General features: G+C 35.8%; 1 protein-coding gene across 1 annotated transcript in view; it reads left to right on the forward strand.

Annotated features, from left to right (window-relative positions):
• COLEC10 (collectin subfamily member 10) overlaps window positions 1-17,855 on the forward strand; it is a 122,423-nt gene that overhangs the window by 51,561 nt on the left and 53,007 nt on the right. Inside the window, exons 3-4 of the mRNA XM_073230004.1 lie at window positions 16,209-16,347; window positions 17,263-17,405. The gene's annotated coding sequence lies outside the window, so the exon portion shown is untranslated. The remainder of the gene's footprint in view (window positions 1-16,208; window positions 16,348-17,262; window positions 17,406-17,855) is intronic.

Genomic DNA, 17,855 nt, shown 5'->3' on the forward strand with positions numbered 1-17,855 from the left:
CAGATTCTGGCATAGTGCGTGACCCATAGAAGATACTCAATAAATAATTTTGGATTAAAACTCTGAGCTTAAGACATCAGGATATTTGTTTTGAAGTGGTATTAGTTTCCTTTTGCTGCTGAAACAAATTACCACAAACTTAATGGTTTAAGGCACAAATGTTATCATCTTACAGTTCTGGGTTTGCATGGCCACTTACTAGCCATGCAAACCTGGTTGAGCAATTGACCTTTCTGAACCTCATTTTCTTCCTTTGTGTAATGGATCATTTTGAAGATTGGTTGAGATTGTGTGTATAAAGTGCCTAGCACATTATCAAGCTCAGAGCCCTATAAGCTCTTTTGATTACCTGTGCCTTATACTGCAATGTGGGTTAGGAATGTATCACAGTAGTCAAATGAGAAGCGATCTTATGCCTGAAATTCACAACAGAGAGTCATGACCGATGAGGGAAACCACCCATGTTTGTACTTGTCCCCCTGGCTCAGCAAGATGCCTCGAGGAAGTTTCAAAAAGTTTTGAAATGTTCAGACAAGCAATATTGAAAGACAAAACACTGCCCCAAATTGTAGCTGCAACATATGCAGAAAACAGATAAGGCTTATCAGTTTTAATTTAAAAGGGGGATTTATTAAACAAGATAAGGACCTAGAGTTTATGATAAATTCTGTTTTGTTTCTTATCCAAGCACTTTTATGTTTTTAATAACTCACACCTCTGAAGTTACATGGGCCATGTAACACTCTTCATCACCCAGTCTTTCAGAAGACACAAAATATTGCAAGGACTTGGAGACACCCAGAAACACTAGCAGGAAGCCAGAGAATTTGCCTAAAAATTGAAGGTGAGTCAAATAGGAAAAGTCTTTGTAACCAAAGCAACCAGACAGCGTCTAATGTGACTTTGCCACATAAAAGACTCTGTTATAACAACAAAAAAAAACACACAGTATCCTAAGCTATACAGTTTTGCCAAAAGCACACATGAAAAAACATTTCCTGTCTGTCACTGAACTACCAAGTTGCTGTAACATTATGTCTCTGGGTGTGACTTTCAATATAGACGAACAATTTTGCTTTCTTTTCAAAGGTATTACCAACAGTATTCTCCAAATTCAAATCTGGTTATTTTCTTATTTAATGTTTACTGAAGCTTCATATCCTTTTCATAATTGACCTCTATCTTTCATATATATATATATATATATATATATATGAAAGAATGAATACACACACACACACACACACAAACACACATGTGTTAGATGTAAATTTGGAGGGCATAGAAATCCTAGACCATTAAAGCTAGAACAAAACTTAATGGTGACTTAATCTAACCCTATCTTTTAATAGATGCAAATACTGAATCCAAGAGGGGACAATGATTTGCAACAGGTCTTACAGCTAGGAGTAGGACTTGGACCACCAGATCTTTTTCTATTTTGTTTTTAACCTTTCCACTATATAATGCTGCCTTTCAAAGTAAAAACCAAACCATACCATCAAACACTACAAAATAGATGGAAACAAATATCTGAGTAACCAGGGGACTTTTTACTATTATTGACATTGGAAACACTGAAACCAGGGAGATCACATGTCCTTATCAGCCAAGGAGAGTTCAAATTTGCACCTATTGTCCTGTTATAATTAACAGCACCCCAATCCACTCTCACAAATGTGTGGTTTGGAAGATAATTTATATGGTCAACTTAATTGAAGCACAAATTTCACGTTGCATGTAAAAATCCACACTTTACTTGCAAAGAATCTGAGGGTACATTCTAAAACTTGGCTTCTCATAAGGAAATAAAAGCTATCACAAAAGCTTGAGTTTTAAAAAACAGGGGTGGGGGATACTATGTACTTGAAAATGAGTAAGATCACATGCAATGGCCAAAGTAGAGCTAACCCTCACCAGGAAGACCCACGCACTTATGTGTAGCTTCGTAAGATGACTTCAGTGAGAATTTTGGTTCTATTTTTATTTGTTTTCAGCAAACATAATGAAAGTACATGAAAGAGTAGAGAAGCCATGCTGTGACTGAACAAAACACAGCTGGGAGCTGAGACCCAAATTCACACCTTAGCAAAGTGTGACTTGAGACTAGTTGCTCTGTGTCTCTGGGTCTTATCATCTCTATCATCTATGAAATAAAGGGAGTGAAGAGACTATCTCTGTTTCTTCTCAGCTCTAATTTTAGATTGCCATACACTTGTTAGTTAATTTCCGTATTTGTATCCTTTTCCAGGTAAATGTAATGCCCACCCCTACCCCCAACACCAATGTGTCCCAAGTTCTCTATGATACAAGTATTTCCTCAGACATTTAGAACATAAGAGAAATGAGCCCCACAAAGAATTTCCCCTCCTGAAATTTGCCTTAGGCATTAATACAGTCTAACAGCATTGGTTAGGACAATGAGAGTCCATCTCTCCTTCCCAGTGTCCCGGCTGGGATAGATGTCACTTGCTTGTCTCACATTTTTATTTTATTAACTCAGTGACAAACCAAAATGCTACCTGTACATATAGAATGGGTAAAATGGGGTATGGCCAGTTGGCCCAACTCTGCTTTTCCACTAGTGGGTTCAGAGCATAGCCCAGCAACTGTGTTGACAACAGAGAAAGCTGCAACGATGGGATTAGATAGGCTCTAAGCCTATTTGGTGGCACTTGAACAGACCTCGCTTCATTTTTCCAGCCTCGAATGCTGAATTTTAATGAAAAGTCCGGTCAATTGCTTTTTGACCAATTGTGTGAAGAGAAAACTGATAGCTGGGGAAAGTTGATTGTATTATTCACTCTGCAGACACAGCAAATTGGTTGTCTATTTATGGAGAATGTTTTTAATTAGTGCTTGAATTGTGCATTAAAATTGGGCATCTATAAATAGTTAACAGATGTGATATTTTATACCTTAAAATTCAAAACTTTTCTCCCCCTCATTTGATGAATTCTAACCCATAGCTCTCTGTTTACATGTTTGCTATTTTGGTTCTGTGTAATTCTAGAAATAACTAGTTTCAGACAGTTATGGTTTAGTGAGCGCAGGGAATTGCTTTAGCTAAAATTATTGTTGCTTGTTTCTAAAACTCCTACAGAATAAATCTACGGTCTTTGGAAAAGCAGATGTTATTTCCAATGACACATACTATTTGCTGAAAATTTACGGTAGATTGACTCATGCATCTTTGCATTGTACTTAGATTAAAATACTATAGGTTTGGTTGAGGGGTAGATGTGTCAGTGGCCTCTCTGTGGCTTAACAGTTTGTTTTGGTAGGACAGAGAAAGTTTACCTAATTATAGGAGGCTCATTATTGGTTCTGAGGGAGGAAAAAAGTCATCTCAACATTGATTTCTTCTGGAAATGATTCATGCAGTTGTAGAACTTTTAGCACCCCTGTCTGTCTCCATCTATGATCTTTTTTTCTCTTTTAGTTAATATGAAGTTTGTCATTTCAAATAATGTCTGATGTCTGGCTCCAGGCTATTTGTAGATTTATCCTACCCCTCATGTGTCACTCATCTTTGTTTAGAATCTACAGCCTTCATCCTAGCAACTTCTTTTCATTTTTTCCTTGCTTTTGCTTCATTGGTCACTCAGGACAGATTATAATGGCTCTCTCAGTAAGAGTATGATTAATGGTGGGCATGGTAAGTCCATAGATGTACAGCAAATTGGAATTCTTGACATGAATTTATCATCTAGATAAATATTGACTGCATCTTATTTCAACAGTTGCTTTGCCCGTATTTTATAATGGCCAACCCACCTTTTTAGTGGCGCCTCTTAAAGACACAATAGAAAGTTCAAACGACTCACCCCACATATCCTATCTCTAAACTGAAGCTGGAGATGTCAGAATTTTTCCAAATATGAAAAGAAACAATGACTTGATTTTCAAGCAATTGTAATTTTTATCTTAGTCTTTCATGATTTTGTAGTGATGTTTGTTTTACCTGCTTACAAACACACAAATGAAAAACGATTCCAGCACATTGTTGCCTATTTAGGAACCAAGTTTCTTTTCATTTAAACCTGATCCTCAGCCAAAGACTATCTTTCTGTTTTCATGTGCTAGTCAGCGACCCCAACACACACTGAACCACAGAATTTTCTACCTCATCTTTAGCTTTAATATGAAGTAAACAGCATGAACTTGCATGTCAAGAGCTCAGCTAAGAATGTGATGAGGCCTCAGGAACACCATTCCTCTGGGAAGCCCCAAAATGCTGATTTCGCTTACCTAAGTCTCCTACCTTGGACTCTCAAAAAATGCATTAAAAAAAAATAGATCCCAATAGATGTTAATGGGTGCCACATCAAAAGAGATAGTACCTCATCACCGGAAAGGAGCAGCTACCTTCAATAAAAGAGTAGATGGATCCAGGTACAAGGTAAACACTTTGGGTTCATCTAAGTCTAGTGAAACTGGTTTACCACTTTGGCCCTCTTACCCCATGGGTAGTGGATCAGGCAGCCAGCGAATCGTGGATTCATTTCAGCTGTGGAAGGTTAGGGCACTGCTCCAAGCCAAAAGCGTGGCCATGGCCAGCTGCCTCAAGCTTCCGTGTGTACTCAGTAACCAACAGTATGTTACAACATACGCCCTGCCAAATCCAGCCTTTAGCCTCCCACATCAGGTTAGAGGAGTCTTACATTTGGTGCATCAGCAAGGAAGTATCAGTTGAATTATAGGAAGTAGAAAGGTGAGGAAACTAAAGATCAAGATACAATTTGGACTTCCAGGCTTTTAGTAGTAGCCCGTGCACTTCTGTCTCCTTGCAGAACGAACATATATGTAATATGTACATGCAGGTTTTCCAGCATCCTTGCCATCAGTTGGAATGGTGAAGAGTTCCCCCTCTGGAAAATGTGCCATCAAGGATATATTTACTCTTTTAAGAATAAACCCCAAAGAGGGATGGCTTCATTTCTGTATTAAAGCTCTCCAGTCTTCTACATTGTTCTGTAGGAATGTGCTTGCCTAGTAAAAAGAAAAATTAATCAGATAAAACAAATGGCTTTGAGTGTCCGATGTCAAGGGTGTCATGCCAATGACAGTAAAAAACCAATTAACAACAGCTCAGCTCTCAGCAATAATGTAAATTAATGGAAAGTCTGAATTGCCTTGTTTTATTTTTGAAAAAGAGAAATGTCAGGAAAACAAGTTTATCCTATAAATGTTAAAAAAATATGATTTTCAAGGCAAACTTTGGAATTTGAACAAATTTAATCTATCTTCATACATATGCCATCTACTAAAGAATAAGAGCCATCATTCCACATGCTAGCCCTCAGTCCTTGAGGCTCAATCATCAAAAAAAGAAAGAATTTTTTAACAAACTTATTTATTAAAACACAAGAATAGCAGAGGAGTATTTTTAAAATTTGGATTCTTTTTTTAATTGGTTTTTAACCAAGAAGAATTCTCAAGTTTAAAACTTATGTCTTATTCATTGTACTCTCCCCACTGATTAGGTAAGTACATGGTGTAAAGTAGGTACTCATAAATTCTGGTTAATCAAAGAAATTTTCTTTTAACAGTATTTATAGGAGCTGTGTAACTGGCTCTGAAGAAGAAAGCATGTCATCTTAGCATTGATTGAACTTGGAAAAGTACCACACTGTAACTTCTAGCATGGCTATCTCCATCAATGATCCAAGAATTCAATTATCTAAAAGTTCAGTTTCTCCCATTTTTCAGGGAATACTCTGTTGGTATGGTTGAACCAGCTTTTGCTAGGAGAGATAGTGTGGTTTCCAAAGCCAAGTTGAGACTCCGAAGCTGACTGTCTGTACTCATAGTTCACACCGTCATTACTGGTCATGAAATCTGGACAAGCCATTTAATTTCTAAAGACCAGTTTCCTAGTAATAATAGTGCCTCCCTCCCTTGCTTTGTTATGAGAATCTCATTCATATATGTAAAGCACTTGTAAAATTGAACGTTTCCCAGCACTTCTTAAGCCTTATCGATTTTATTTTTGATGAGATTATTAAAAGTAAAAGATTTTCTTTCAAAGCTCTTCTCTTTTACAGTTTCTGAGAATTTCCACAATAACCAGCCAATAATTGATTTTCCTCTTAATATATTCCTGGATGTCAGGGAAAAAATAAATAAGAAAGTTTATCTGGCCTGTAAAATTTTGGTTTAATAATAAACCCATAGTTGCCTATTGAAGTCATCTTATGACAGCCTTAAAGTGATATGATTTCTTCAGAAGTTGGCTAATAAAGAAGTTTCTAACCAAGAAAATCTTACATATCATTAGAGGCTACAAGAAATAGTCTCTATATGTGTGTAGTCTGATTAAATATCTGGATGGATATTTTTTCTTGGGAAAAATTTGTCACATTTGTTGGCTTGGTAACTTAGTTCAATACAGCTACTACCTTTTAAGACAACACAAAATGCAATAAGATGACGGTATGATTCTAAGACCTATGTGAAAATTATATGATTTTAGAGATAAAAAGGCCAATAAAAATCAGTCCACATCCTGATCACTGATACGAAGGAATTCTCTGCCACCGTGGAAGCAAATCTGAATGGTTCTGCCCTGGGCTCACTGACTTGCTTATGGAATGCAGCAGTCCACACTCATGTTTTTCCCTCCTGTGTTGGTCATGCAGCAATGATGTGTCAATTAATGTTCATGTACTAAAATAATCTCAGAAGTCTCATCACCAATAAGAAAGATTTAAATGGTCAATAAATATTTGGACTAAAGATGAAATAGAGCAAAAGAGAAAATAAATTGCTTTTCAAGAATGAATAAATCCTTACTTCCACCCTTTTTCCAGAGCTAAGTGTTGAAATGAAACGTGTTTCATTTATTTCTTCTTTGAGAGCTATTCACTGAAAACTGGTCTCCAAGTTGGAGGAGTAAGAGCTGAGCAATTGAAAACCTACTTTCTTTTCCATATGGACATTAAGAGTCTGTACTCAATTAAAATAACTTATGAATCAATTGTGAGAACTGGAATATAAATAAAAGCATGAATTACAAGTAATGCACCCATTCATTGCTCTTCCCAGCTGACTGTTTCAGGTGAAACTTAGGTTGCTGCAACTTTTTTCCTTTTCGGTGGTGCAAACCTTCCGTTTGGATGGTGATGGCGTGATCTGTCAGTTTCTCATATGCATAACATGCACGTTGCTTAGTGTGTCGAAGCAATACAGCAAACTATGAAGAGTAAGATTCTGAATCTAGAGGCAGAGATGGAGATGCTCAAGCTCAGCCTAAGTACAAGTTTTGGAGCTTGAATCCCATCTTGCTTCTCAGTGCTGTGTGATATTAGGCAAGTCACTTAAACACTCTGTGCCTCCATTTTCTTAAATGTAAAATGGGACAGATTTTATTATAGCATACTAAGTAAGCATCAAAAGAGTGGAAATACTTGGTGCTCACAAAAAAAGAACCTTTCTGGGGGTAATTTCACCCACTCCTGGAGCAGTGATAGAAAGTACACCAGGAGGGCAAAATTGCTATGATTATTGTCACCTACAAAGTTATCAAGATTATTGATGTTTGTCATTCTTAGGCAAAGTTCATTTGACTTGGTGATTGCAAAGTATTTTAGTCAATTCAGTTCTGCCAAAATCTCATAGTTTTAGCTAGAGCTTGCAAAACACATGCATTTCCTCTAGGAGGTCAGAGGCTAGCCAAATTATGTGGGACAGTAGCAATGCTGAGTCTACGCATATAATGATCTCTCACAGAGATCATGTTGCTGCCATGTAGGTGTAACTCTGAAAGCTACTTATAAGTCTTATCTGCCAGGTAAGTACTTTAATATAAAAATGATAACTCTTTCCATCATCCAAGATTTTATATCATTTAATTTGTAAAGCTACCATAGCTTTCACTATTGACCTTAATTTCTAAAATCTGAACTCAAGGTCTGGTTGTGCCACTTATTAGTTACACAAATTTATTATGTCACAGTCTCTGAGTATCCATGTCTTCACAGAGTTAGTGAGACTCTCAGATTCATATAATATCTGTGTAACAAATTACAAATAGTAAAGCAAGACCATTCTCTCCCAAGGTTAGTTGGTGATGTTGTTTTTGTGCCTATTCCATTTTTAGAGGAGAGAAAAATAAATATTTTTCATCTTAATTTAATTAAAAGATGTTGGCAATTTATAGGAAGACTCACAGAGAAAAGGAAAAAATAGCTGCAAAGTGAAAACAAAGCATAAAATGATTTGGGAGCTTCTTTGGAAGCCCAAGAAAGAGGGAGAGGGAGGGCACCTGCAACCAAGCAGAGGAGCAGAGGTCAAATTCTAGAGAAAGGTGTTGAGAAGAAAAGGACCACCGAGAGAAGACAGCAAAGAGGAAATTCCTAGTATGTTATGGGCTAGAGAACTCCAAAGAAGAGGAATGCCTAATACTCAGTTTTTTAAGTTGTTTGATGGTCCCTGAAATAATCACCCTCTGTTATCTTCAGCAACTCAGGAGAAAGATGCTACATATGAGTACCTTGTGTTGGTGACACTTCAGGGAAATTAAAGAAAAGGACTATGCTCTGCATGTGGATGAAGCCCAGTGGAGGCCCAGAAGAACTACAGGAGGCAGGGCTCAGAGACCTAAAGGAACAGCAGCGACAGGATAGATGCAGTGGATGAAGTCCTCCGGAATTCTCAGCATTTCAGTGTGGACGATGGGCTGGCAAACTTTGTAAGATGGAGGCCTAAGGCAATTTTATTTAAGTATTAAATAGCATTGTGACTCCACAAATGAAAAAACTGGATGACCTTCAGGGGCAGGACTTCTGGGTTACATATTTAAGCAGCCACAGTGTGAAGAATTGTGTCTGAGGCAATGTACGATTGTCCTGAACAGAGGTTTCACAGTCAAGAGTCAGGGTCTGACTCCTCTACCTTCCCCTGAAGCCTTAGATAAGTCACTAAACCCTTCTGAAGTCAGCTCTCCATTTGTCAAGTGCAGATAGACCCTACCTCGCAGAATTTCAGGCAATACAAAATTAAATAAACCTCCCTTGTATGATAGCTTGCACACACTTGAACTTAGAAAATGGGATCTGTTCTTTCCTTCAGTCTTAATTCAGTCAGTCAACTTGAAATCATTTATTTTAAGGATGCAACTTGTGAACATAATTATTTGTCAGGAAAATTCTTGCATATCAACAGATTGAAAACAGGTCATGTAGAGGTATTTATATTTTAAAAGTTAATTTGCTTAAGATATTCATACAGGAGGCATGTGACAGACAAGAAACCACCTAGCAGAGACACCATGGAGCTGAATTGAAGAGCAGAACACAAAATCGTAATTGAGTTCGTTCAGTGGTACGGCCCTGATAGCCTAAAACATTAACCTGTGTACATTTCCTCATGATGCCCAGAAACACACAAAGTATTTTTTTCTGACAGTCCCTATAACACTGGCTTCCATTTTCTGTGTTGTATTCTTGCCTCTAAAATTAACATGTTCAAAAAAGACTTTTAGCAGCAAAGTGCTCATTTTCAAACAAAACTGTCCTTTAGTGCTGTATACATTGTGGCATCCTTGTAAACTTCTGGATCCTCTGTAAGAAAAAGTGATTATAGGAGTAAAAGACCTTAGTGTGCGTTCATGTTATGGAATAGAAACTTTAGAGTAATTTATTGGAACTAGAAAATGAAGGATATTGGCTTGATTGTTAAGTTTAGATGTCTTCAAAAGTATTTAATGAAAATGTGTTTTGCGATTATATATGATGTAAGCAACCAAAATTCATGATGTGGAATCTCTAAAACATAAACAGACCATTAAGAGAAACATCATATCATTTATTAAGTACATGGTTCCCAGCAGAGCTAAAATAAATATTTATCTCCATAGTGTAGGAAATATTTTCCCAGGAATGCATTATATTCTGCATTTCCTCAGTTCAACAAATACTTGATAGTGTCTCTTGATTCTTCTGTGTTGAGCGCCAAACAAACAGCAGGTCAACCACATACTCTTCTGTCTATGTGGAAATCCTGCTGCTTCGGGCTTCTCAAAAGCAAAAGGTATAGGCAAAGTGGGCAATAACAATTATCCTGACCTCTGTGTGCAGGGAGGAGAGTGGAAAAGATGCCCTTAAGTAGCTCAACCTGCATCTGGTTGGTGTCTGTCTCCCAGAGTTAGGTACTGTGAATGTTTATTTGATCCATCTCCTCAAGCAGAGCATGAACCTTGCAAAATGGAGAACTAGGAGGTAGGACAAGTAAATAATGTTCTGAGAAGCAAAATCTGTGATGGAATTGAAATCTGCGTTCAGGCCTCTTAGATGTCGAATCACAGCTACTATTTAACATAGTTTAAATACATGCAATTTAATCATATATGTGTCCTAGAGAGCAAAAAAGCAATTCAAATGAGATCATGTATTTGAGATGACTACAAAGAGTGAAAATGCCTTGTCAAAAAGAAAAAAAAAAGTGATTTAAAGTACTGATTTCCTTTTGGTACTACCGAAAGCACCAGAGATTCTCCCAGGTATAAAATGTGGCCTTTTTTCCTCTACATACATTTGACAGCTTACTGAACTCTATTGATTCTTCTTTCAAAATGTCTTTGACTTTCTTTTCTTCTCACTTTTTATTCTTTCAAAGTCTCATCCATTCCAGTGGCTTTAATTGCCCTCTGTATATGGATGACTTTCCAACCTGTACTGATGATTGAGGTTTCTTTTGGCCCATCAGATACCTACCTCCCTTTAAATATTCCAGAAAAATGTTGCACTCCACATACCCAAAATGTAATACATCATCTTTCCCTGAAATTTACATTCCTTGTTTCACTAAAAGGCACCACATCCAATTGTTCAAGCCAGGAACCTGGGAATCACCCTAATTCCTTCCTCTTTCTTACCCTACATTTTCAAACAATCATTCTGTCTTGCTATTTCCACATTTTCTTTAATTCATTTGCTTCTCTATATCCTCATCTCCACTGCTAAAGTTCATGGCATTCACAGTCAGGCACTACTGTTTGCCTACTTAATAACCATTCTTGCTTCCAAAGCTCTGTTGTAACTAATTTAAAATTTTGATCTCTTAAGCAACCTTGCTGCTGGCATAGGACACAGTCCTGGCCAATGAGATGTAAATGTATTTCACCCAGAAGGTTTCCAGGAAGATTCCTTAAAAAGATGACTGACTTAACTTAGCTCTCCTGTTTTCTCAGCCCTTTGTCTACAATCATTCTCTTCATCCTGTCTAGAATGCAGATTCAATGTTTGAAATTGTAGCAGCCCTTTTGTGACTATGAGGAAAAAATAAAATACGGTGAAGACAGAAAGAGGAAGTTGTGATCCCTAATGATAGCATGGTACTACTATATTAAGATTCTCTACCTTCAGATTTCTTATTATCTGATAAAAACAAATATAAACATCTCTTATTTCATTAAGCTGGTAAGTTGCTAGGTTTCTGTTACATGAAGCTAGTGAAATTCTTTCTCTGACAGCTCTCTCATATTCTGATTTTCAGGTCTAATAATGACATCCCTTTTCTTAAACTCCTTCATACCCTCCCACTGCCCTTGGGTATTGTCCAAACTCCTAAGCATCACATTCATTGTTCTTCAGGGTCTAGTCCTTACCTTCAGCATGAACCTCATCTTCCTCATCAGTTCTCCATACACATTATTCTGTCTCTCAACCAAGACTTTGCATACACTAATCTGTTTATGCAGAATATCTTCCTTTTACTTTTTTCAACTCTATTTGGCTACTTCTGACAGGTTTTCCAAAAACCTTACTCAGGAAGCATCTGCTAAAGGAAAACTTTCCTCGTCCACCAAGCCTAGGTCAGGCCCCTCTCCTCTAGGTGTCCATGAAACTGGATACCTGGTTTTTAGCCCTATCAGAATGGCAATAATAATAATAATAATGGCAATTAATTTTAAACTTCTCTATCTTTTCAATAAGATGGTGATGAATTCCTTAAGGAAAAGATTATGTCTTATGGACAATTGTAACTCTAGGTTTTATACCACAATATCTAATAATATATAGTTGTTGAATGAGTAGGTGAATGAACTCATTTTCATCATATATTTCTATCATTCAAATTCAAAATCCCATCATTATGTGCCTATATAATCATCCATTATAATCCATCCAATATTATCCAAGAGATTGCTATAATAATTAATTATAGAACAAAAATAATGAAAATCAAGAATTTGCCTCTAGCTCCATTAGGACCAGAAGTATTAATCCCTTAGCAAGTAAAAAATGTTGGGGATAGCTGTGCTTTTTAATGTAATTAATTTTGTGATTAACTTTGTACTTATATATATTTAAAAATAAAATTTAGTTATGTACCTATATTCATTTTTTTTGGTAGTTTTCTTTTAATTGCTTTAACTGAAAAAAAATCTCATATAAAGACACTCTTTAGGTGCTACATGCTGAACTGGAAACAATCTTAAGATTGATGACTTAATGAAACTGTAAGGACTGCTATCCAAAATAGGGCAAAACCAAATTTGTCTAATTGATGCTTTCCAGGCTTATAAACACTTCTCAAGAATTAAAACATTCCAAGTGTCTTGGAATGCAATTTTAATGTTAGTTAAGTAAAAAGTTGGAAATTTTAGTGTTGCACAGTTGTGCAACCATCATTGTAACCTAGTGTTTTAACACAGCTATCATCACCGAATGTTCCATTTTGCCCATATGCAGTCAATCTTTGCTTCCACTCCCAGCTCCATACAAGCACTCATATGCTTTCTATCTTTACAGTACTGTTTTTTCTATAAATTCAATGTTAAAAAGAATCATATAATATGTAGTCATTTTTTTCTAGTTTTTTTCACCTAGCAAAATTTGGAGAGGAGACATCATTCATGTTGTTGCATGTATCAGTAGTTCTTTCCTTCTACTGAATAGTATTCCATTGTATGCATACACCACTTGATGGGCAAAATCCATTGACTGCTTGATGGACATTTGTACTGTTTCCAGTTTTTGAATATTATAAGTAATACTGTTATGAACATGCATGTACAAGTATTTGAATTACTAATGTTTAAATTTATCTTGGGTGGATATCTAAGACTTAGATTGCTAGATTACATCTTAAGTTTATATTTAACTTTTTAAAAACTTCCAAACTATTTTCCTACATAACCATGCATACTAATGATGAATAAAGATTCCAATCTATTACATCCTAGCCAACATCATTGTCACATACTTTAACATTATGGTTAGCCTTGTCTGTGTGTAGTGGTGTCTCACTGCAATTTAATGAAATATAACATTGGGTAACTTTTCAATCATTTATTAGCTGTTTATCTTCTTTGTAGATATGTCTCTTCAAGTACTTAGCACATGTTTCTTACTTAGTCTTTATATTCTTATTGTTTAGCTGATGCATATCTTTTATTGGATATATGATTTGCAAATATTTTCTTCCAGTCTGTGACTTGTCTCTTTACTTTCTTCATGGTATGGGGGTTTTTTTTAAGCACAAATATTTTCAACTTCAAAGTACTATAATTTATCAAATTTCTTATGGATCATGTCTTTGGAGTAATATCTAAGAAATGTTTGCCTATGCCAAAGTCATAAACATCTTCCCTTATGTTTTCTTCTATAAGTCTTACACTTCTGTCACTTGTATTTAAGTGTTTGATCCATTTTGAGTTAATTTTTGTGTGCAATGTATGAGGTATGGTTCTAAGTTCCTTTCTTTTCATGTGGCTACCCAGTTTTCTATGTGGCAACATTTGATGAAAAAGACTATCATTTTCTTCACTGAATTAATTGTCTTGGTGCCTTTGTCAATGACCAATTGGCCATCAGTGTGAAGATTTGTTTCTCTACTCCCTAGTCAGTTACACTAATCTATTAGTGGGTTTTCACATGCCACTTGATGTTGAGTCTGTACATCATAGCAAAGTTGCTGACTTTTTTCCTTTGCCATCTTTGTGCTGATAAAACTGCTATTCTCACCAAGTGAGAACCTTGATATGGTTATTTTTTAATACTTTTATCTAGTTTCATGCATGTTATTTGGAAAGGAAGCTCTGATCTCTTCACATGTCTGTAGCTAGAACTCCATCTCCAAGACTGATCTTTTGGAGAAAGAATATGCTTGTCAAATCTCTTCTGAGCATACCTACCCCTAGGAGTTGTTTGAAACTATATCATAAGTAAATCTTTGGAATATCTGAGTCCATATGGCAGACTAAGTCTATGTTTATGCTCTGTTCCCTTCAGAATGTCACCAAGATAGCGGTAATGGAATAAAAAAATAATAGTCTACAATGACAGAGAGAACAGAAGAATCAACAGATAAATGACTATAGATATCCATATAGAGCAAATACAAAAAAGGCCCATATTAAGGGCATATTGCTGAAATTTCAGAGCATAAGATATAAAGAAATGCTCTTTAAAGTATCCAGAGACAGGGGAAAAAGTCCTGTATAAAGAGAGACTTTGAATGACAACAAACTTCTCAACAGCAATTCCAAAGCTAAAAGAAAATGAGAGTGTTTACACCTCAGGGTGAAAATTAATTTCAGTCTGGGATTCTATACCCAACCAAAATATCTCATAATGTGGATGGAAAATGATTATACTTTCAGACATGCATTGTCTCAAAATGTATCTAGAGCATCACTCTGTCAGGAAATTGCTGGAAGACATACTACAACAAATTAAGGATGAAACCAAGAAAAAAAATGTGGATGCAAGAAACAGAGTTGTAATATAGCTTTCTAGACAATGGGAAAGGCAAGTCCCAAGATAATAGCTCTACTACAAGCCTCAAGAATATCCAATAGAGATGGAGCAATAAGCTTGATGGTTCCAGAAGAGGTATTTCTAAGAAAAGCAATGGAAACTAATTGAACATTTTACATTTTCCACAAAACTGACAAACCTCAAAGAATTAGTAGTTATTATGGGACTGGTACATAGAAAGCTATGCAAAAGAAAACAAACAATAATTAAAACGTGTGAAAACAAAATTAGTATAAGAAGCAAAATGTGATTATAATGCACTATGTGATTCAGGTGTGAATAATTTTTATAGAGCCATATAGTATAAACATTGTACATTATATTAAAATGATAAATTAAATTAGGAAAATAAGGAATGGAAATGTGTGTACAGGGGGATGTAGGGCTAGGGATGGAAGAGAGAAATTTTCATCATCTGTGTTAAGAAGACAATGAGTATCTAATTTGAAAAAAATAAAAACCAAGGACATCAGTATAAATTTGTTATTTAAAAATATAGAAAAGATAAAAGAAGAAGCTCAAAAATTATTAAAACAGTTTCTTTACAGGAGTAAGAATCAGGAATGCAACAGGAACAGCAGGCGGCTTTGATTTAACCTCATAAGCTTGTTAAAATCATTTGGATTTTTTTTTAAAGTTTGCCTTTATAAATACAAAATCTTAAATTTTTAAAAATTATAAAATAATCTTAAGAGTGTGTTTGTTAGCATGTTGTCCTCTAAATATGTGTCATCTGAAAAGCCATTGTTTCTGTAACATCTTCCCATGTTGATGGATAGTGACTGCACAATGGGAGTGAGGATTTAATAATATGGGTAACTGTTGAACCTGTGTTGTATATTTGAAACCAATATAAGATTGTATATCAATGATACTTCAATTAAAAAATAATAATATAAGTTGGTAACAGAGGTGGTAGTGTAGCATGGAGAATATAGCCAATGATTCTGTAACATCTTACATTGACAGATAGTAACTGCACTAGTTGGGGTGAGGATTTAATAATATGGGTAACTGTTGAACTCCTGTGTTACATACTTGAAACCAGTGTAAGATTGCATCAACTATACTTCAATTTAAAAACATCCATAGTACTAATTTTCATTTTTTATAAATGGCATTCAATTAAATTAATTCACAAGAGAGAACTTTAATCCAGTAAGATACTTAATGTGAATAGACAAAGAAAACACCAAGTCCAAAGTTGAGTTACATCAATTTGTCAGGAAATTCCTATAGGAGATGAGGTTGTCATTTTGCTGTTATCCTGTTTTAACCAGTAAAATGCTTCTGCCTCAAGATATGTTTGCTTCACATCCTGTAGTTTATTTCCCTGCAGATATCCTGTAAGCTGGATGCATGATAATTAAAATGCATAAGAACAGATGTTGCTCTGTCTCTGTCAGGCACTGAGTAAATGTTTTGATGTGTCATTTCTTACAGTAACCGTGGATGAGTACCACAAGAATGGTGTGCTCATTTCCTAGGACTGCCGTAACAAATGATCATAAACGTGGTGACTTGAAACAGCAGAAATGTATCACCTCACAGTTCTGAAGAGGCCAGAAAGTATGGAATCAAGGTATCATCAGGGCTGAGCTCCTTCTGAAGGCTCCAGGGGGAAACCTTCTTTGCCTCCTCTAGTTTCTGGTGGCCCCAAGGTGTCACTTGGCTTGTGGCTACATAACTTCTCTGTCTTCACATGTCCTCCCCTTTTGTCCCTGTATCTATCCTTTGGGTATCTCTTATCAGGACATTTGTCCTTGAATTTAGGACCCACCAGATAATCCAGGATTATTTCATCTTGAGATTCTTAGCATAGTTGCATCTGCAAAGACCCTTTTGCCAAATAAGATCACACTTCCAAGGTCTTATGAGACCAACATTTCAACACTTGAAAAATGGGTAGAAGAATAATAGGGGGAAAATATCAGTTATTCACTTAAATGACTTGTCATATTGGACAAGCCTGGACTTTCATTGTCATGGGAAACAAGATGAAAACGTTCAGGAAAATGTGCACTTTCAGAGATAATTTCATAAACCAGCCACCAACTCCTGCATTTTTAGAGTTACTGTTAACCTCTTGCAATTTTATGTCAGTTCAGAACTTGATTGACTTAATGTCTATTTCCAAACCATGTTTTAAGAAAAAGCAGAGTTACTTGCAGTTCTCAATGACTTCATTTCCTAGAGAACTGAGAGTGAACTCAATAAAAATCTTTCTGGTGAGCATTAGCTATTTTTCACACACTAAAAAGAATACATTTAACAACACTACAATTTCCTTTCATTTATGTAATCATATTTCCTATTTTGAAATTTATGTCATTTATTTATTCCATCCCATATTTATTAGGTTGTCAAGGAAATTATACAAACATAAAATAATAGCATTAATTCCGTTTTCATCCATATATACCACCCCTTTCAGTGATTCACAGCTAGGATTGTATCAATACTTTCTTCACATTATTTTTCCTTTATTCATCCACAGGTTTCTTAGAAATTTGGTCTAGATTCCATTGCCTCACCTGCCCCAGTGCCATTCAATGTAAACTGCATTCTTATTCGAACATTGTTTAAGAAGAAATATAGTGTGCCCCTAGGTGCTGGGAGTAAGAGATTGGGTCATTAAAAGTAAGTGTTACTATTATTAATTTTTAAAATTATTATGACTGTTCAATAATGACTTTCCAAATGACCATGAGACTGTCATTGCTTTCCTCTCACCATTATGAAATCTCTCCACTGAATAATCTCATTCACTCAGAAGGTTTTATTTATAAATTATTGATTCCTAAATCCTGTGGCTTATTCTTAACCTTCATTTTATGTTTCCATGTATTAACTGGCACCAATTTATATGTTTAAACTTTCTTGTCCTTTGGCTTCCATGACATTTTTCTCCTACTCTGATTATTTGCTAGTCTTTCCCTCTTCTTCTGGCCCCTAAATATAGTCTTTCTCAACATTCATACTCTCAAGCTTCTTTTCTCACTCAACATCCTTCTTTCATCTGTAATCTCCATACCTACACCTCTCAACTTGAAATTTCAAATTCTAGATTTTCCCCTAGGACCAAGACCT

This window comes from Manis javanica, chromosome 2, assembly GCF_040802235.1.
Source record: "Manis javanica isolate MJ-LG chromosome 2, MJ_LKY, whole genome shotgun sequence".
NCBI lineage: Eukaryota > Metazoa > Chordata > Mammalia > Pholidota > Manidae > Manis > Manis javanica.